The 22,190-nt window shown below is 38.6% G+C and overlaps 1 protein-coding gene across 2 annotated transcripts in view; it reads left to right on the top strand.

The window, feature by feature from the left end:
- Positions 1 to 22,190, top strand: part of kuz (zinc-dependent metalloprotease kuz) — a 68,698-nt gene that overhangs the window by 5,198 nt on the left and 41,310 nt on the right. The gene's annotated exons all lie outside the window — the stretch shown is intronic.

The raw sequence follows: 22,190 nt of genomic DNA, 5'->3' as shown, positions 1-22,190 counted from the left end.
AATAATGTAGGTAATGAAATTTAAATCTCATCCTCATTAATACGGTTATGGTCCGAAAGCGAGTGTCTCTTTATCAAAAAAATTACTCGGTGCGTATTAAAAAAAATAGGAATCCAACTAACATTATTTATTTTCTACGGTTTTATTCCAAAATTTAGCTTAACGTGTTTCCCAAGTTTAGTTTTCTTGTTTCGTAACCTAGTTAGTTTGACGTCTGTCCTTATTAAAGCTGGACAGTAATTATTGTATAGTATGGTACAGAACCAACGATGCTGGCGTCTATTTGGATACGATCTTTTCATTCTTGAGAATGTCAGTTGATTTGAGTGTATTTTACCTTTTTGCACGGAAGTCAACGAAATTGCCAATTTCCGGTTTGCCCATTGGAACCTTGAGTTCATGATGTTAGTCATTTACCAAGGAGTCAAAATGGTTTCTCAGTGTATCCTCTAGTAACTAGATAAGTCTGAATAGATTTTATGACGTACCTACCTACTTATTAGACGGTTTCCAATATTATCTTAGCCCAAAACAGAAGGCTGTTCAGAAGTGTTTTTGCGGCGTCAAGCCGATCCAAGCTTTATGCTTTGAGTCTACTTGAGAGACTTAAACGTCATAAAATGAGCCTTGGGCAGTTGCTTTTTTGAAATGCTATTATCCGCGCATTTTGTTGTGTATGTATTAGTAATTATTTAGAATACACCACTGCAACAGTCCTATGACCATAATACTCAACTTACAATGCTGGCATCGATTGGGGTTCATTATGCACAATATTGTCCATGCATACTTGCCATTGACAGCTGTGTCGTCAGCAGGCGTATTGGTAAGGACTTTAGCTGAGGATGAGGCGGATCTAAAACACAGAAGAAGAATCCAATACACAATACACAACTTCGTTTTACAATTAATTTGAAATTGAACTTGTGTTTACTTAAAGCTATGCCAGTGTGCTTAAGAAGATGCTAGTACGTGCAGTGATGTTAATGATAACCATAGTTCATAAATAAATATCAGTAATTGTTAACTACTTCGATAGCGAATATGAGTTTCCCAGTGTCGTCCAGGCACAACACAATCAACAAAACACAGCAACAATCGAACAGGTACCTTGTCTGCCGCCGCGCTGCTGGTAGGTACTCTGTAGGACGCCGCCGGCCGGTAGTTAGGGCTTCGCCCGGTGTCTTCGGTGGTTCACTTGAGTCACTAACTTCAAGCAAAGTACTGTGGAGGCCTCACACACAAAACATTTCCAAAAAGTCACCAAATTTCACATTTCCGTTGGAGCACACAATAAGCGTGGCACTCGCGGAGCCGGCCCAGACGCGAGAGAGCGCGTTGCATAGTTTTCGTTCGTTTGCCGTCGTGGAGCGCGGCGCTGCTGGTAGTCGCGCGCGCTCGCCGTGTAAGTTTTGGCGGGACGGAGTTGGCGGCAGATTTAAATAGGTCCCGCGCAATCGTACCGTGCTCATTGAAAGCATGTGTGCCTGAACAGTAATAGTTTTCTAAAATTAAATAATCCCCTCATTTAAATTCATACTATGCAAAGCAACATCACATCCACGTTGCTTGTCATTACCAGAGTTAATCCGGGAGGAAGTGCCCACTTTGAATATCTATCTGCATCCTTTGGGTTTGCAAACACGAGGGGCGTGACATTTATTATCTACTCGACGGAATACCAATTACGTATTTATTTTTAGGGATTTAAAATCAGTTAGGTTTCCTAGACTAATAGACAAACAGAATGCAGTAAACTTTTGACGGAATTACATTGGGTATTATGTTTACAGTTTAATGTTGTTGTCCAAATAATCAAAACGATTGTTTTACACAGTACTACCGAATTACAAGTTAATTAAATTAACAGCTAAAAACTTTGATTAACGCCAAACTGACATGTTAACAATGAAGATAGCTAATAACAATCGTTCGTAATTCATTTGTTATGCGTTAAGTTCCGTTCGCGTTTGTACTTATTATTATGAATCACTTCGGTAAAAAGAAACGAGGCAATATAACGTTGAATAAAAAATAAATCTTTGGAACGACTCGTAATGGCAGAATGGACGGCAACGACATAGTAGGCAATTTATTAAAGTAGGTAGGAACGATCGACAGTAATATTTCATCATCACGACGTGAAAAATCGGCCATTGCTAATGAATGACTAAGTTATTACTGGTAAACTTGTCGAACCGCTTATTGGCTGGTAGTTAAAGTCTAATCTTGGCATATCTCGAGCTTGATACAATACAAAGTAGGGGATTTTTTGCCGTGTATGGTGTATGGACCTTAATACTATGGTATTATCCCAAACAAAAAACCTACACAGTTGATTGCTGTTTTGGCTCATGATAATGTTTAGTCAGTAACATTTTTTTTTTGTTTGCTTGGCGAACTTGATGTCCGGCCGAAGATCTATTTTCTCTCTGGCGGCTATTAAAAGATCCAGGAAATGCTGTTAAAATTCTTGAAACATCCGAGTTTATTGAAGCACACAAAACTTTCAAAAGGCGAATCCGAAGTGCTTTAAAAATAGTGTTTGTTGTCCCTATCGTAACTAATTTAACTGCCGGCTGTGACAGTCCAATCATAAATGAGTATCTCACGCGTAAGTTGACGCTTCGCAACCGAGGAGCGAGTGTGACCAGTGACGGTGACGGGCTGACGGAGCGTTCGTTGAACCGGCGAGGTCACGACCACAGTGACGTGTGACGTGTGCGGGTTATAAACACCAGGCGCGCGCGCATGCGACCCGGTGACAGACGAGGAACCATCGCCGGAACAGCCTCGCCGTTGAAAGATTAACCACCCATAAATGTCACTCCTAAAATGGACCAACATGATTTATACTCGATAGGCGCGCCTTATTATTGAGTCGAGACACTTTGAGTTCAGCCTGGCTGATCTAGATTTTATTTCGCCAAAGTCGATTAATTACGAACTGACAGAAACAGAAAACTTAACCCAATTGCATTATTGTTACGAAATCTGACGACTGTACGAATTTTCACAATCTCAAGTTAACAATAAGCCGAGCAATCATTTCAAGTCGACATCAATCTGTACAGGCTCAGTCGTAAAATCTTTATGGAAGAAGTAGCCCAATATAGCTGCCATAACTTTTTAACGATCCGTTTAAGAAGTATCTACCTATTTAGATATTTTTGTAAAATAACTTTCTGATATGAACGCTGGAGTTGAATCGTTGATTCGGCCACGAAAAAATGTTTCCAATTAAAATATCTTAGTAGCACTGAACGGTTCCTTGACTTCCAACATGTTTTACTTTATCATTTCGTAAAAGAAAGAATTCAAACGATTTGGCTGAAAGGACTTCAAAGAAAGTTCGCTCTTTGAAACCCTTTTTCAACGCAAGCATGCCGATGGCATCGTAGAGCTACAATTTTGATATTAATTATTGTAATCTGGTGTCTAGGACTAGGTGCCGTTAAACTTTTATTGGAAAGGCGAATAATGAAATGTATTTGTTGGTAAATAACCTCTTAAATTGTGCAAATTATTCTGATTTTCACTATTTCAGAGGTATTGTGCCGCGGTAAACACATAGCGTTTGAGATGACGCGTATGACTCACTACGACTTTCATCAGTATGAAACTAAGTCAATTTTTTATTTAGCTACGTTGCAGAACCAGTAATTCTGACCACATACGATAGGCGATATGAAATCGATCAAGATAATGGCACATAAAAGCAAGATGATTTACCAGAATGGTGAACACTTGCTTCCACCATGACTTGGGTCTAAAAGTCTTAACGAATCCTCGTTAAAACACCAGTTCATATAACAGAATTGCCTTTATGTCTTTAATTAATGTGTACTTTTTGTCGTGTTCGTTCGTGACTCAGTCAGCATCTAGCTCGGAGGCAATTACTACGGATGCAATGAGAATTGGATGTTACTGCGATGCGCCTGCACAGCTCCGTACTGTATCGTGTCATTGTCTCGCGGTGTAATGTTATATAACAGCACTATCCATAAACGCCTGTTTCGCACGCTGTTACGGCGATACTTCAATTATTTCAATGTTACTTGGGCGCCAAGAAAGGCAAGCAAGTCCATATCTCACGTAAATGTTATGTTGATGGAAAAAACGCTGTGGATCAATATAAAAATATTCATCTCTTGTTCGGGGGTTTCATCATAATGTTAAATTAATTTATTCGTTGATACTTTAAATAAAAAGAGAACAAATATAATGTCCGGTGCGGTTAGCAGTCGTACACGCTAAAGCTTTTGGAGATAAAACTGTTATACAGAACCGTGTGACAGGAAATAGTAATTTCAATGACACTGTGATAATCATGACACAGAATTTGCTCAACTAAGCCAAAATAACCGCTGTTCTAATGTTATCTGTATAAATGTTGATTGTATAACCTCTTATCTTTGTTAAAATAAAGTTATTTTCTTTTTACTCTTCTTCTGATGACTACATACTTACCAGTTTACTTTAAAATAAAATAGCGTAAAACCTCACAATAACTGACGTGATTCAGTACTTCTCGTGATTGCCGCCGCACTATTAAATTTTCTCAGTAATGCGCGTCATTTTATTAAACCCCATAATTACAAAATTGCACGACTTACATACAAGATACTAGAGTAGGATACAATAAGCTATTATTGACCATTATGTATTCATGATGTACTTACCTACATCAATATTCCCACCTTACCTGTTTCATGTTCACAGTAAAATCAGTACCTTTACTCCTTCTTTGTTTCTGCGCTTTATTTCTAAAATGAATATTATTATAATTTCCGTAGGTAGTAGATATTCCGTAGATCCTTATTAGTTTTGACTGATTGTTCTTTGACTTGCTCCATATCGATTATGAAACATATTATTATCTCAGGATTACTGGCAAACAGCAAGCCTTTTAAACATTGTTTCCAAACTGCACTTGCCGTTAAACGGCAACAAAGAACAGTGCTATAGTCAAGCGAAATCTCCAAAATGGCCCGAAGCAAACAGTTAGTGCAACTGGCACCCGTGCGAAGTGGCATCCCCTGTGTCCCGGCTCTCCCGAGCAGCGCCCGACGCGCGTAATCCCTGAATGGGTAATGCTTAATGCACGCTACAAGGAGCAATGACATTGCACGGTCCGAGCAACTGGCTTTCCACAAATCTGCCAAAATACACAACGAGGATTAGCCGCTTGAAGGCACATCTGACTATACATTTTAGATGCAAAATCGCACTTATGACAACTACATAAGATGCTACAGTGTTTAGCTTAATGTGCTGTCGTCTGTACCTTGGAATTATTTGCAACAGTTCGGTTCGTCGAATTCGTCTCATATTAGCTCAAAGATAAAGTATGAATCATTTCGCGCAACTCATTTTTGTGTTGCAGGAAATCTATCGTTTGCTGCGTTTCTCTGAAATAAACCATGCACTCGTCATTTCTATATTTGACCTAATTCAGAGCACCGTATGAATAAATCATAATTTATTACTTTAATTTACGTGGAGTGCCCAACAGGCAAAATATTTATTATGTGGTCTTGTGGTGTTTCTTGATTTTCCTGTTATAGTATGTATGTACCACCCACTACAAAGGTTTTGTGTGAGGTCATCGATTCATCATCGTAACTGAAGACCTCTGATAGGACTGTTATTTTTATAGGAAGACATTAGTCTAGCTCTAGTCTAGGCTAGACCGATTAAACAGGTCTACTAATTTGGGTCATACTTTTTCTCATTAAGTTTCTCTACACTGACCAGTTCAAAAAAGCTGTTAAAGCGTTAGCTAAGATTGTACGCTGACGCAAACACATTGGTCGATGTAGGGTAATTTTCCGAGGCTTAAAACATAACTGCCGAATAATTAGGCCAATGCGTGCTAGCCTTCGTTCAGTGAGTCAAGAGCACGCATGCTACAGGCGCAAGGTCGTTTTGGTAAAAATGCAACAATTCTGGTTATGTTGGAAACCTTAAAAATTTAATATTTCCTCAGTTTTCTGTAGAATCCATTTTGTTGCTTCGGACTTATGTAACTTATTCAATAGTTAAACTATTAGAAACTCTATTCACAGTTGAAGAGCTATGTGTTTTAGAGATTGCGGAATCTCAAGCCTCATTATGGTCTTCTTTATCTGCCTGCAAAAAGTTCGCTTCCAATGTAAATAGCGAAAGCTTTTGACCTCATAAAACACGTGAAGAACGAATCATCTGGAGTCTCTTGTGTGGTTAGAAAAATCTATTACTCAGGGCTGTTTAGATTGAGGCGGGCTCTAAAGCGTGTTACACAGCCTTGGAAGCCAGGCACGCTCCGTCGAGCATGACGCGGTAGACTCCAACCCAGCGGCGATATCTTTAATCTATTGTACCTACGATACGATCTCGCCCCTACTATCCTTGCCAGCACATTTTTTCCCTTGTATTTTTATGGGTAACGGTATCGCTAATACTCGTACTTGCAACATACATGTACCGCTTTAATTTCTGATAAGCGGTCAATTTCGATCTCTCTTCGCGCATCAACTGCCACCAATCTTGTCAATTTCCGCTCGCCGCTAAGTTTAGTTTACAGAGGGTTTCGCTTGTCTCCAGTCGAGATTTATGGAGCATCTGTCGCAATTCAACTTGATGACTGATTTAATGTTCAATTCGAATGAAAAAGATATTATGCTAGGTGTATTCTGTCCTTTAACATAAATTCTAAATTCGAGTGAGAATATAAAGCTCACTTGACAAATTGTAGAGTCGACGTCTTAAATAAACTGCATGTGAGTCATCTTAGTCAAGCTGCAAGATTGAACCTTCAAGCCGTAGATGCAGGTCTGCAATCTCTGGCCATTAAACTGGCGGCGGGGGACTAATTACGAAGTTGAGGGGCCGGGCAGTTGGTAGCTCGAGTTATAATGGGCAGTGGCAATGAGCCACAGTGACTGTGACAACGGATACTGTCACTCATATTAAATGCACTGAATGAGAATCCGAGACGGCACACGACGCAGACGTCTCGGTCACCGGCTTATGATAATAAAGCTATTGACTCACGCAATTTTTCTGTCTTAGGAACTCATCTTGGCAGCACAGCAAGCCAGACCTCTAACGGCACCATTATGCAACTTTATAATGAAGTTTGCACACAAATGCGATGTCACTTGGCGTTGAGACGCCTTCCATTATTTCTTTCTACATTCTGTTTTCAGCTTAACGATGTTGTTAAAAATTATGATCCCATAATCCACCGAATAAACGGTTTGAAGCGTTGTTTAACTGGAGAGGGAAATAATAGCGTTTCTTTTCTTTGTCTTGATAGAGGCTATTGAATGGAGATGAATAGTACGTTATTATTTATTGCATTTGTAAATGTTAATAAAACATTGTTATCACATTTCTAGGAACTTTCAACGGCTATTAATGAATGCGATATCAATCGTAAGTACGGTTCAATCAATTCTTCGTTGTGTCCTGTTTTATAAACATGCCATTACTGAGTTTCTCAATCTTGCTTATTTATTGCAATCGCACTCAGTTTTTATTTGATAGCTTGACGATAAGTTTAAGTAGTTTCTTCTTGGTAGCTCGAGTCGCTGTTTTAATGCTGTAGTAATAGGAAAGTTTTTCTTGCTGTAAATTAACCAATTAACATTACAAGAACATTATTTGGCTGATAGGGTTGTATAGACCGCGAATTCAACTGCGTTTGCTGATCGATCTATGTATGCGCGAGATGAAATCAAGAGTATACATACAAATAGATACATAGGTGGTGCGCGGTCGATGACCCCGCCCGCCCGTTGTCCGTGGGCGGGCAGCGGCGCGTTTAGGCGCGCATGTAAACATAAACAAACGATTCGGTGGCTGTGCTGAATCGTTACTTTTTAACTTAGTCGCGAATTATCAATATAAACGCTTAGCAAACATTATGGAGTCGTTAATAATCACATACTTATGTATCTACCTTAGATTTCTTTGTTAAATGACCTCATTAAGACACAATTTAAGCACTTGAAACTAATTAATTACTCACACTGACACTAAATATTCGGATAATTTAAGTATTAGTTAAGTCAGCAAATGTTTTACATAAATTATTAAGTCGATCGGATCGGAGCACGTTCTGCAATAAAGCTTAAAATAATAAATTTCGATATTATGTAGAGATTATACAGCGAAAATGCTGTTTGATAGTTTTATTGGAACAATATTGACCGAGTTTTAATTTTAATGACTAGTCCATTAAGTTTTGTGTAAAATTGCTTCTCTTTGAGCCTCTAATACAAACAAAAGACTTTACAATGTAAAATATTTACTATTACCAAGCCCATCTTTATTTATTCCAATTTGTAGTTCAATACTGTCTGTCTTTTTTTTTTTTTTTTTTTTTTTTTTTTTTTTTTTTTTTTTTTTTTTTTTTTTTTTTTTTTTTTTTTTTTTTTTTGTTATATTAACTTTAGCAGACATTTCGTCAAATTGTTACATAAATGAATAAAAGAGACTAATAATAAAATTTGTTTCGGGCTGTAAAATACAGCAAATTGGTTCAACCACGTAACATAGTGATAGAACTCAAGTTATAAGAGATTTATTTTTATCTAAAGCGTTGTAAGAATAATTGGGTCACTAGAGCTGAGCGGCTCGAGATAATGCTTCAGCGGAGTTCAGCGCTTCCTGGTTCCGTACAATCCCGCACTATCTGGCGCGCACAATGGCACCACCTCCCTTAGGCCTCAGCCTCGAACTTAGCGGGCAGCGGGGCGGGAGCGGCGGCGGCGCTGGAGCGGGGCGGGCAACGCAGACCCGTTCTCGAAACAAGCGGGCAGCTCGCGCGGCGCTTTAGCGGCGATGTGTTGTCGAGATATTTGTNGTATTCGGCCATCAGTAATGCAGGAACCTAATTGCCGTGGGAAAGGGCCATAAGACTTCTACCACGTGCCAAGATTTACTAAGCTAATACCTTCTAACCTAACATAATCAAACAGATATTTATTTCAAGATTTATTACACCAATTTGAATTATGGGAACGTGATTAAAATGAGTTTACGTTCTGTTCTTGTGATACCAAGCCAGCGGGGGTATTGATCAGAATTTGAAATGTAATTTATTGATAGGAAGTTCCATTCTCCAGCGACCTGATAAAACTTTTCGACAGTTGCTCGGTTATCTGAGCGACAGAGCTAAGATGTTTGTTTGATAGATATTTAAATACTTAATTATTGTGGGAAATGAGGGTTTTCGCGTATGAAAAATCCGCCAGATAGCAATACGTAGACGCGAGGTCCAAATGCTGCATGATTGTTTATTTTTGACATGACATTGACAGATATGTCAAAATCCACCAATCACGCAGCAGTCAGACCTCACATTCACGTCCCGCCATCTAGCGGATCTTTCATACGCGAAAACCCTCATTAGGCGTACCTACTTGCAATTGTTGTGTTTGTAAGTCTCGAAGTGCTGGTAAGGCCTAAAAGATAAGAAGACTTGAAAAAAGCCTCATAAGGGCTACCTTTTTTGACGTTCATAAGCTACCAGAACTTGGTCAAAATGAAATAGGTACTACGAGAAAAAAGATATTTTAATACGTGAAAGTCAAATGAATTCTGATAAATCTAAACAGCATTGCCGAACAAAAAAACCGTGCCAAAGAAAATTAAACCAGAAAGTATCGTAATCAATGAATGTGAAAAAGTGTCGGACATTCCTGAAAATGTTTGCACTTAGCAAGTTCCAGTACGAGTGTGGCCGGTCAATTGAATTCCTTCTGCAGTTGAACCAAACTGATTATAGCACTAGGGTACATCTAATCACTGCTTCCTTCTGTTCTTTGCGGTTGAGTGCTGCTTTGTAAGTCTTTTAGTTTTAAAACGAATGTGTTAAAGAGGTTTCAATCCCAACTGCTTAAGTTTTTAGGGTGGATTATGTAACGATTGATTTTTTCTTATTTTAGTCAAGTTTTATTTAAGTTTTCTTACATTAAAATATTATCATATAGCTAGTTTTATCTGTGCCATAGATACTCTACTTCTTTTTAATACTTAATTCTAACGGTGAGACAAGAAAGAAGTTTAATAAATGATCACCACCGACTGAAATAGGAATAAATTAAATAATTTTCAAGGTGAGACCAACTTAAAAGTTTCAAACAAAGTCAACACTCAGATTATGTTCGCGATTTTTAGACGAAAAGTTTGATTTTTATTTTCCTTTGTCCATTAACAGCTGAAGGGGAGATGCTAAAGTTATGTCGTCAACGAAACTTTTGTCTCTAAACGCCGCGGTACCGTTTGAGTGGCCGCGAAATAGTATTAAAGAGGTGAAATGCGAGGGTTTGAAGCCAGGTACATTTTCTTCGTCTTTTCCTGTATGTCTTTGCTATAGTCAAATACTTCTAAGTACAGTCGAAAGAATATCAGAGCACAGGTTTTAACGTAAAATAGGCTTCACCAAATAATTGCTTAATGATGCCATGGATGGTTGGCTAACAATAACTCGCAGGAGGTCATTAAAGTTGCGAACTGCGACGTCGTCCAATCATACGTCTACCTTGGTGCACTGATATCGAACAGTGGTGGATGTGCGGATGAGATCAAGCGGCGTATGGCTATTACCAGGTCCGCCATGGACCGGCTCAAAAAAAAATATGGAGAAACAGAAACATCACAAAGGCCACCAAAATGCGACTTGTCAGGGCACTAGTGTTTCCCATATTTCTTTACGGTGCTGAGACGTGGACTCTGAGAGAAAGTGAGAAGAAGAAGATAGACGCTCTAGAGATGTGGTGCTGAAGAAGGATGCTTGGCATAACCTGGACAGAGGTCCGAACCAACGTCTCGATCATCCAAGAGCTTGATGTCAAACAGCGTCTTTCTTCCATCGTCCAAAGTCGTATACTCACTTTCTTTGGCCATATAACACGTGGAGACGTCGCTTCTGTTGAACGACTTGTCGTGCAGGGGAAGGTTGAGGGCACAAGAGCGCGCGGCAGGTCGCCCATGCGCTGGACTGACCAGATCAAAACTGCACTCAATGGTCCACTCCACGAGTACACAAGAAAGGCTGCAGTGCGGGAGGAATGGCGACGGATTGTGAGACTTGCCACCGGACCTGGTGTGACGACCACGACCACTCTGGCAAGAGTGTAGCGACGAAGAAGAAGAAGAAGAAGATGCCATGGTGATCATATTGCTCACTGAGTTCATAATGTGTGTCATATACTCATTTTATCGTTTGCGAGAGAGTGAAAAGAGTAGAGGTGTATGATAACGTTCCACGAAGGTTGTAGGTAATTAATATGTTTCGTTTAGTCGATCTTATGTTTAAGAACACTGACTAAACGAAGTCAACTTCTACTCGTACGAGTACATGCTCATTTTGTTAACGTGATTTAAAGTTACTTTAGGAAAATCACGCCCACGATAAGACTCAATCTTTATTCTGAAATGCGCCAGAATTAGTAATACTCAGAAATCTAATAAAGTTCTAATTCAATAAAATACTGGGTTATCAAATGTCGTTTTAAAACATCAAAGTTTCAGTAAGTTTCCGTTTCTGGAAAGTCTGGAGATTAATTAAAACTTAAATAATGTTATTTTCTATAAAGTTTTCAATACGCTGAGCTTTATGCGTCGCACGTGCAAAGTCGCAGATAATTTTGCTAAAGTAAAAGAAATAAACTAAATAAAAAAAGCCTTTAAAACGCAAATTACCTTTTTCATCACATTAATATAGCTTCACAAAATGAAAAAAAATATCTACGTTTATAAAGTTGTATAACGTCTTGAAATATAATATTATCTAACATCATCCTCGAATAATAATCATATGTTTCTCTTTGTTTCACATAATTGAATTATTAAAAGCGTCTAATATATTCATCACCATCATCAGCTCTTTACAGTCCACTGCTAGACTATGAGCCTCCTCCACTATAGTGGAGGGTTTTGCCATAATCCCCACGCTTGGCAGGCGGGTTGGAGATCGCAGTTTAAAAAGATTGATGTTTTTAGAGAGCGCTGCTGCCCGTTCTCTGTTTGATGTTTAGTCCATAAGTCGCCTCCGACGACACCCATGGAAAGAGTAGGGGTTGGTGACAAGATATTACATTTTCAAATTAGAGTAAATTTGGATTAGATGGCTTAATCAACACTAGAATGTGAAAATCGTTCTGCAATTCCATTTAACCGATTGGAGGCTACATAGAGCGGGTGCTCAAGCTTAATTTTACCCTCAGTTTAATAAATCAGGGAGCATTTTACGCTGGGTCAGAACTAATCTGCATGTGCAATCCCGCAATACCTTTGCATTCGCCAGACAGTAATAAATCGTGTGTCAAAACGTTTCCTGGTCACGCCCCCGCTGCACTTTGGCCGATCAAATTACACTGATAATTCCCATTTGCCACCCTGAAGTGGTTTTAAAATAATTTAGAACGGTTTGCTTTCTGCTTTTGGGGTTTTATTCAATTAGAATGTTTTATTTGTGAATACTTACTAAGCTATTTTTTCTGTGAGGTTAAACAATTCTCATTAGTGTTGTTTTCATATATTGCTAATTAACAAGCTAGATAACTCGTAGTTAGTTATTACAACGGGTATAGAAATCTAAGTTTAAAAGTGTTTCCGTAAGACAGCCATTTCAATATATTTAGTCATACAGGGACAATAATTTAAAATGTATTTCCGTAAGACAGCCATAATTATCAATCTGTCTATTTAGGCTGAGTTGCACCACCTAACTTTAACGGTAACTATTACGATAACCGGTGTTTTTTGTATGGATATGACACATTTTTGACATTTGTCACAGTTAAAGTAAGATGGTGCAACCCACCCTTAGTCATACAAAGAACTAAGTGACAGTTATCAGAATTAACACTCAAGCAATTACGTAGCACGAGACAGCTCTAGCTAGCGATGTTCACAAATTAAACAAACTACTCAGACCACTCTCGCATTCAGAATATTAAGGCTTCGTGCACATGCAGCTTAGTACCTACGGAATCAAACGTATGACATTAATTTATAGTCATAGGGCCATTTACGGACTGTTTTCCAAAGTTCTAAGTGTTCGTTTTTAGACAGGGCGTAAAAGTAGACCTCATAGTAATGTTTGTGGATCCTTATTCACAAACATTACTATGAGGTCTCACAGTGCGCGTGGACAACTAATCACAGAGCTCTATTCAACGCCGTGCGTTCGATTTGCTACTTTACTTAAGCAAGCATCGTTTGGGAATACGGGCGTGAGTTTGCTCTGTATTCGCGAAGCAGACAGGATTAGATCAAGTACATGTAACGTAATGCTTAAAGGGAGGCTGAATTGCACCACCTAACTTTGACTGTAACTATAACGATTTTTTTTTTATTTGTGGCAACCAAACCTCTCTGGGAGGTTTATTTCTGCCAATGTCGAGTGAAAAATATTGACATAGTTATCAATAGAACGTGGGTGTTTCAGTTCTATTGATTTTTCATGGATTCCGTGGTGTTAAGTATGCCCGTAAGCAGGTTTCGAGATGCCACCGGGTCCAAAGCGGGTTGTTCATACGACAACCCACTCGACACTCGATGCGCGCTCAAATTCGAAGTATTTCAATGTTTTTTATAATTTATCACTTCACTGCACTTTAGAACACAAAATAACACCAAATTTGTACACTAAAGTCCATTAAATAATAAATTGAAACCATTAAAACAGATCGACCATGCTTCCCGTTCAACTACCCTCCACGGAATCAACTATAACGATAATTTTGGTTTTTGTATCGTGTTTGACAGATATTTGACGTTTGTCAAAGTTAAAGTAAGAAGGTGCAACCCAGCTTAAATGTTCGTGAAACTGCTTAGTTTCAATACAGACTGAACGTAGGCGGCATTTGGTGCAGTACCTCAGGGATAAAATGACGAGTATAAAAATTTAAAAATACATAATGACTTAAATAAGTGTGTATTACATTGCGAATGTTAAATGCATGCCCTACGCTAAGTCCGGCGTATGCAAGAACGTGCCCTAAGGTAGCAGGACAGCAGTGGACAGCGTGCACCCGAGATTATGCCCGGAAAATGCTAGCGCCATCTGAGCGGCTGTCACGTTACATTAAACACTATTACGTCCTGGCACTACCGAAATGTACGCTGTTACGACCGTTCTGACTAATTCAAGGCGGCCATTTACAAAGTAAAGCTGCACCGACTTAAATGGTGACTATAAACTAACGAGTCTTTGAAAGCAGTAGTTAGGATTTTGATGCAGTTTTCATTGAACATTTAGCACTTTAATAATGTTGTGAGAATCTGATCCTAATTTTTGCTATTACATTGGTTTTCAATTTAGCTTAGTTTACTTTTAATTCTACCATAACTGAAGTGCGTTTTTCCTCTTGCATCAGAAATATTCCTATGTTTCTTGTTGCTATACCTAAAAAATAGATTATATTTAATTATGAAATATAATTGTGACTAATATTGTTGATTTTTTTTATCCACAACGAGCAAGCTCTCAGCCTGCAATTCACCTGATTGAAAGTGATGATTAAGCCGAAGGTGGAAGCGAGCTTCACTCGGAAAGGTATGTTATGCCAGATTCGTTCAGGAACTGGTACAGATTAAACAAAGGCCTTGCACTGGCTTAATCTCATGAAATACAGTTTGAGAGGCTTATCTTAAAAGTGAAAACGCGAACCTAAATATTCGGTAACAAGACGTTTTTGTGGTAAGCCTGCGAGGAAATTTTGCGTAATTTTTTTGTACATTTAAATAAAGGAAAGTTATTTAACATCACACTTATTATCCCTTTTGAAATTAAGTTGTCTGACTATTTTGAATCAGGTACCTGAAAGTCTAAGTTTTGTAAAAGAAGCTTTTCGATAATCATCAAATATCAAGTAGCAGGGTGGAACTTCGTAAAATCCCGTCTTAATGAGCACCTACGTTCTAAAAGGAAAAGGACATCATCCACGTTTCATATATTTTTGGTCCAAAATCAAAAGTGCCGGCCAACAAAAAAAAGTGCTTTTTTCTGACAGAATACGTCTGCCTTAGCATTTAGGTATTACTATGGCACCAAAGCCGTAGCTCCACTGTGCGTCGAGTATTTGAGATCTAAAAGTCATCGACTATTCATACATTTTTTGTTCAAAATCAAAAGTGTCGGCCAATAAAAAAAAAGTGCTGTATTCTGACAGAATACGTCCGCCTTAGCATTTTTTACTATGACACCAAAGCTGTAGCACCACTGTACGTCGTAGTATTTGAGATCATAGTCAGTCGTTTCATATATTTTTAGAACTCAAATACTACGATGCACAGTGGTGCTACAGCTTTGGTGCCATAGTAATAAATGCTAAGGCGGACGTATTCTATCAGAATACAGCACTTTTATTTTTTGGCCGGCACTTTTGATTTTGGACCAAAATGGATGATGTCCTTTGAGACTCTTAGCACTTGTACATAGTTTCTACTAGCATTTCGTGATGACTGTGTCAGTGATCTTTCGCTTTTATACAGTCGTGGTCAACTAATTAGGGACGTTATAAGTATGACTAAAACACAAGACCGTCTCTCCAGTCCGAAAAAAACATCTTCACGAGGCTTTGAAGCTTGTGCTTATTAATAACAAGTAATTTGGCTAGTATTCTAAATATTTAAAGGTCAGAAAAGAAACTAGCTAGTTGCGATCAATATTTTTAAAATAAATAAATCATTGCCACCTACACATTTATTGACCTAGGGATGGACAACTAATTAGGGACACGTAACACTTTCACTGTAAATGTAAATAAATTGGAAATTATTTAAGTGTTTATTACATAAAAAGTTTTTATTAATAAATATACAATACAAAACAAAATCATCAAACGTATTTTTATAACCAACTAGCTGACCCGGCGAACTTTGTTCCGCCTTAATGGCAATAAATAAGCAGACTTTTTTATATCGAACGGGATAAAAAGTATCCTATGTCCTTCTCCTGGCTCTAAACTACCTCCCTGACAATTTTCAACTAAATCGGTTCAGCCGTTCTTGAGTTATAAGTGGTAACACGACTTTCTTTTATATATATAGATATGGTTGGTTTTGTTGGTTACTCAGAATACGGAACAAACCAGAAACCGTCAACGGGCGTAAATGTGTATTCATATAAATTACTCCAAAACGCACTACTTTGACTTTAGAGCAATTAGTCAATGGCCGGCGCGCGCATTGTTTACATATCCGTCAGATTGACACTTTAAAATTAAATTTTGCCGTCTTGTGCCGTTCTAACATATAGGAATGCTACTGGAATTACGAAGAAAGTGCATGGGAACATGTTTTATCCGTAAGTAGCACATTTCCAATTCATTTTAATCTATACTAATATTATAAAGCTGAAGTTGTGGAACATGACGCTCAACCACCATAAGGAAGCTATGGTGTTAGTGCATCTAATTTACTCTTTNTCGAGGCTGAGGCCTTACATATGTAATATCGGATTCTTTCGCAGTCGCTTTAAAACGTGTTCCGAGATGAAAAGCGCGGTATCACATTGACGCCGCATCGCGTTTCACGTCACGACACCGTTAAATATGAGATTATCTTTTTGGATTTTTCACAGACGGTTTTAGTTATTCGCAGCTGTAACAATTTTAACAAATCAGTTTCGGATTTGGCTGACACCATTTTTAACAGTTATTGAGTTCTTCATATTGTGATGTTAAAAAAAAGCTTATTTGTGTGAAGAATATCTGATACCGAAAAATATGGTATAATGTGACTCAACTCAATGTAAGCGACTTCATTTGCTGCAACTTCCAACCCACACCAGTCTGTGCCCAACTGCCCATACGTCAGAATTAGAATCTTACGATTATACCAATTTTGACCTGCGATGCGAGAGTTTACTCGTATACAGCCCACAGTCTCTTGTATCAAAAACAATTTACTATTCTTCCTTAAGCTCATTTAAAACACCTGTGCGAGAAGGTATGATTAAACGAACCTATTCTTTATGTGTTCACGACTGTAAGTAAATGCAAGCCATTACACGTAACACATCGGCGCAATAAAGCACAGTTTCGCCAACGAAAGCAATTTACTTAAGGACAATGTTCGCGTGTAAGTCGCGGGACGCTCTGCCCAAGAGCTGCGGGGCAATGNCATTATAAAATAATTACACTCATCTTCCTCATTAGCGACACATGTCGACACAGTCTCCTTGCGAAACGAACGAAGTGACTTTACACCATACGCTTTCTGAAGCGCACAACAATATTATCGACACACGATCGTTTCTGCAATGACAAAGTAAGAAACTTCGCCACTTGTAAATGCCTATATTGTACTCTCGCTTACCGCTTAAAATTACCCGGGTAATCTTGCCAGCTAACCAACTGTGCGATGTAAGAACCCATTAGGTAGTTTGTAATCTAGAACGACTGCTCAACACTAACTTATCGCTGTCAATCTAATATGCACTCGATGTCGATGGTGCAGAAAATTATGTGGACGTGATGGATTTTGTAATTCCTTCAGTCTTCAAACACAAAAGCAAATATTGTAAAACATAATTTGTGTACCCAGCTGAGTCAGCTCAGTTCATCAGTTCTCTTCAATTGCCTGGCTCCCCCTTCGACCAAGGGTTTGTTACAGCCTCAGATCATATCTATGATCTGAGGTTACAGCATTTTCCATGCATAATAATTATGGAGGAGAATACCTTTGTGTTCATTGCATGTAAGGTATGATTACCTATATTTAATAACAGCTGGTGTTTGAGATAACGAAATACGGCATATATTTCTTTCATTTTTATAAAATGTGTGATGTGATTACTTATCCTTATCCCTATCCCTATCAACGCAAATGTTCAGTAGTTCAAGCATGAAATGTAGTTACAAACATACGTCCGCACAAACTTTCGCTTTAATAATGTTAGACAAAATTAATAAGTTCCTTGTTCACAAGCGTTGGTCTGAAAATAATTTGCTCCCTACAATAAAAATAATTAAAAGCTGTAACAACTGGGAGCTGAGCTAGGAGCGTTGTTTAAACAAACTTTTAACAAATAAAACGGGGAGGCTAGTAGCAGCGGCTCTTGGGATTGGTTTTACGTCAGTTTAATTGGATGAGCAGCAGTTCAAATTCGCTACGTTCTGTACACAGTACATCAATTAGGTCGTATGGCACGGTCGTTGCTTTCTATCAGTATTTGTTGTTCGCCGATTGAGCAATTCTGGTACTCACTTCCCTCGAATCGTATTGTATACCACTGCGCTTCTGAAATGGTGACGTAGGTAGGTTAGGTACAATATTTTTATTTTAAACAGCAATGTTGTTTACGCTGATTCCGAAATTCTGGTAGATGTTATAGTCAAGAATGCAATCGCAACAAACTGGATTAGGTTTCAGTGTATTGTGTAACTGCACGTGTGGAGTCAATATTTTTAAACCCGATTTCGTGATTTCTATAAAACTGTTTTCATTTCTTTCAATTTACTACGAGTTTTTGAAAGTGTGTAATCAGTGTTTAAAGCTCAAATCCCGTTCAATAAATAACATGTATCGATGTCGTTTTTGTGTGATACCAGTCAATAGAAAGGATGGTTAATATAGAAGTGGCTTCTTGGAGGGAAAGCTTGTATCGTAACTGGTCGCTAAGTAATTGCCACCGTCCCTTGGGTACTTTTCGCTCCGGCTCGGTTTGTGATGGCGTAAACACTTTCTGTTCACTGCCAACTAATTACATTTCTTTATTCACTTACAATCTGTTGGAAACAGTATAAAACAGTCAACCCTTTCAAAACTTGTCTAAAGTTAGTGTTATTGAAGCGACGAAAAGGACGCTACGCTACTTGAGTGGCGTTTCATTACCCAGGATTGTATTAAACAGTGGATGTTTATCTTAGTTCAGATAAAATTAACTATTTATATCCCTTCGTGCTCAGAAACCCGTAGTTTAATTAAATGGGTCTGCTTTGTTCGGTGATGTGCACTAAACCGTTCAGGATTGTCGCAAAAAATCGTATCAAATAAAAATATTAGTAACATAAAATAAACAAAGATGCGCGTGCTGTGCCTGTGCGGTGTTCTTATTTTAAGTATAATAAACTTTGAAAACATGTAATTATGAGCGATTTCAGAACAACAAGAAAAGTTAAAACCCTCCACTGAACAAAGTTTGCAATCCCGAGGGACAGCCGGGTAATCCCTAATCCCTTTGGGAGTCCTGCTCGCTCTCACTTCCAAACATTGGGTCGTCACGTACAGTTTCAGGTACAGACAGGGTACGTGTCGGGTGTAACATTGGAGGTGACTTACGGCTCTTATCACCACGTCATACATGCCATAATTGAAGTTATCTCAGCTGATATGCCGACCACTGTACCCAAGGGAAACCGCAGTGAACTCTGCATTCAGTGACGTCAAGTGATGTTTAATCTTTCGTTTGCGGTTATGTTTATTGTAACTTTAAAAGATTGTGGGACATTTTATTTTTAAACAATAATTTCTAGTTTATATTCAGTAATCGATGGTGTGAATGGGCGCCATTAATCTGGAATGGAATCTGAAGGATGATTGATCATTCAACAGTTGTTGATCCAACACGGGAAATAAACCTATCTATTATTTGTATAATTAATGATGAATGCGGTTTTTATCTAAATAACATATTACATAGACTTTTCCTAATCGATCCCCCTGTCTTGTAAACTTTTTCAAGTGTCATATTCTACCAAAACTTAGCTTCTCTTAACTCGCCTTTTCAGTTACCTTTTTGCTTCATAGAGCTTTACAGGTAAAACCAAATTGCAAATTAAGACTACTAATTGCTACATTAATTTCAATTACCTAACAACGTATTGGTAGCATGTGATAATTAATCCAATGAATTTCGGTAAGTTACAACGTGCCAGTAAGAGTTGTTTGGGCATGTCTGAGTATCGACAAGTTGCCTAACGCAAGAGGACATTGTTAAAGTTTGCGAGAAGTCTCCACTCCGCCGTCTCCTCATTTGGTGCTGCTAAACTACACTTGACTAATTAAATTGCTTTTGACCCTCGTCGGTGTCAGGCATTGTGCTCACGAACCCCTTTATTATTGCTGGCACTAAAAGGCACCATCAAGTACCAAAGTAATCCATACCACATCAACTATTCTTTGTTTTACGCAAACAATCATTAAACAATTACCCATCTCGTGTATTTACATTGTTTACCTGCTAGTTACGTAAAATTGTTAGTTAACACAATGTAATTTACAGCAAAGCACATTAATTAACCTAGACCTAAATTGCGGTTAGCTAAACGCTTCAATAAACAATCGGGGTATTCACTTACGAAGCAAATACAGTATTTAAGGCATCGGGGCAGTATCACAAGAACGATTATGCAGATTTTCTATTTATTGCCCGACTAAGCAACTTGCGAAAGCAAATGCACTTAACTGGCTAGTTAGTTAAAAGAACCTGTGCATTGCGCTGGCATTAAGCCTGGCTTTGTGACTACTTTCGGATGGGGTGGGGGTGGTCCTGTCCCACTGACCCACTGACACGCGCTCATAGCAAAAACCCCTCTGTATGACCGAACAAATAAACGTGGATGTGTAAATAATCCAGCCGAGAGTTGCCGCAAATGCTGCCGAGGCAGAACAGGCTGCGATGAATGATTGACTACGGCCTCGACTACGGCCATTTTAAAATCGGATGATTTATTTTTTTTAAGCTCGCCATGATTTATGCGTAGGCGCTGTGATAAACTAGACCTTATATTAATAAAAATATAATCTAAAAATACAAGTATTCAGCTGATTAAAATAACACGCCAATTTAAATAGTATGCATATTAAAGCTGTGTTATTATTTTAATTTGCTTGCAATATGTAGATAGAATCCCAACTAATATTATAAATGCGAAAGTAACTCTGTCTGTCTGTCTGTCTGTCTGTCTGTCTGTTACGCTTTCCCGCTTAAACCTCGCAACCGATTTTGATGAAATTTGGCATAGAGATAGTTTGAGTCCCGGGAAAGAACATAGGATAGTTTTTATCCCGGTTTTTGAAACAGGGACGTGCGCGATAAAGTTTTTCTGTGACAGACAAAATTCCACGCGGGCGAAGCCGCGGGCGAAGCCGCGGGCGGAAAGCTAGTACTGCATAAATAGGAAGGGGTTGAGCTGCATTCATATTTCATTCATTTATCGCTGATTATATTCGCATATTTTAACCTGTTTTTAAATATGTATTAAACGTATTTTCCGTATACCCTGCCGTTTAGCGGGAAATGAAAACTCTACCAGTTGCATATTTTATTTGCGATCTTGAATAAGGGAATCAGTTTCAAATGGCATGTTAAATAAATCAGCCTCGGTTCCCGTCTCGCGCCTTCGGATTGCATTCAACTGCAGCTGTGTCGTAACTTATGTCCCGCTGCACATCACTGTCCACCCGACTCAGTATTGCAGCGGGTTTTAATCTCTTCCATACAACGCCGCGCTATCATTTCCTCATGCTGCATTTTCTTGGAACGAAGGCCTAACTAGAATAAATGGGCTATTTATTTGGTCGGGCTTGGGTTACGTGCTTGGCGCGCTCGCCACGTAACTACTTTCATATTTGCTACTGGACACCTCGCACACAATAAATTCACGAAGCCTTCCTCTACTAAGAAACTAGTCCGTGCGGTCCAATTTAATATTTTATTGAAGACTGTTCAGCAAACACATCAACATGGCAACAGCAAGTGTAAAATACAACACGTGGTGCACACTTGCATTTCGTCTCGCCATGTGACTTCCTTTCGTTTTTTTCTCGGTCCCAATGATATTTAGGTTTGAGATGAATGAAGTGTGAAACGGCAACTGTTACCGTACCAATGAATTTGAGTTCGACAAAGTTACGCCCATTGTCCCCGACTTGAATGTAATTTTGGGTCCCGGAAAGTTTATAATTAACGTTACGGAAAAATTCGAACTGAGAAAATCGAATTCTGCTCAAGTGTCGTTTAATCAAACTCAAGATTTACAGTCTGAAAATTGAGTTTTGGTGCAGTGGCTTGCCGGTCCGTTCGACTTCTGAGCACCGTGATGACTTTATAAACCCCATTAGCATAATATTCATACCGCTTTTATGTATTCGGGACAAGTGCTGTAGGAAGAAATAGATAGCTCTATTTATTACTCCAGAGGATTGATTCCACGAATAAACTTTGGATATTTTCTTTTATGGTA

This window comes from Ostrinia furnacalis, unplaced genomic scaffold, assembly GCF_004193835.3.
Source record: "Ostrinia furnacalis isolate ACB-3 unplaced genomic scaffold, ASM419383v2 OfSCF6011, whole genome shotgun sequence".
NCBI lineage: Eukaryota > Metazoa > Arthropoda > Insecta > Lepidoptera > Crambidae > Ostrinia > Ostrinia furnacalis.
The sequence above is the reverse complement of the archived record's forward strand: the minus strand, read 5'-3'. Positions and strand labels throughout refer to the sequence as shown.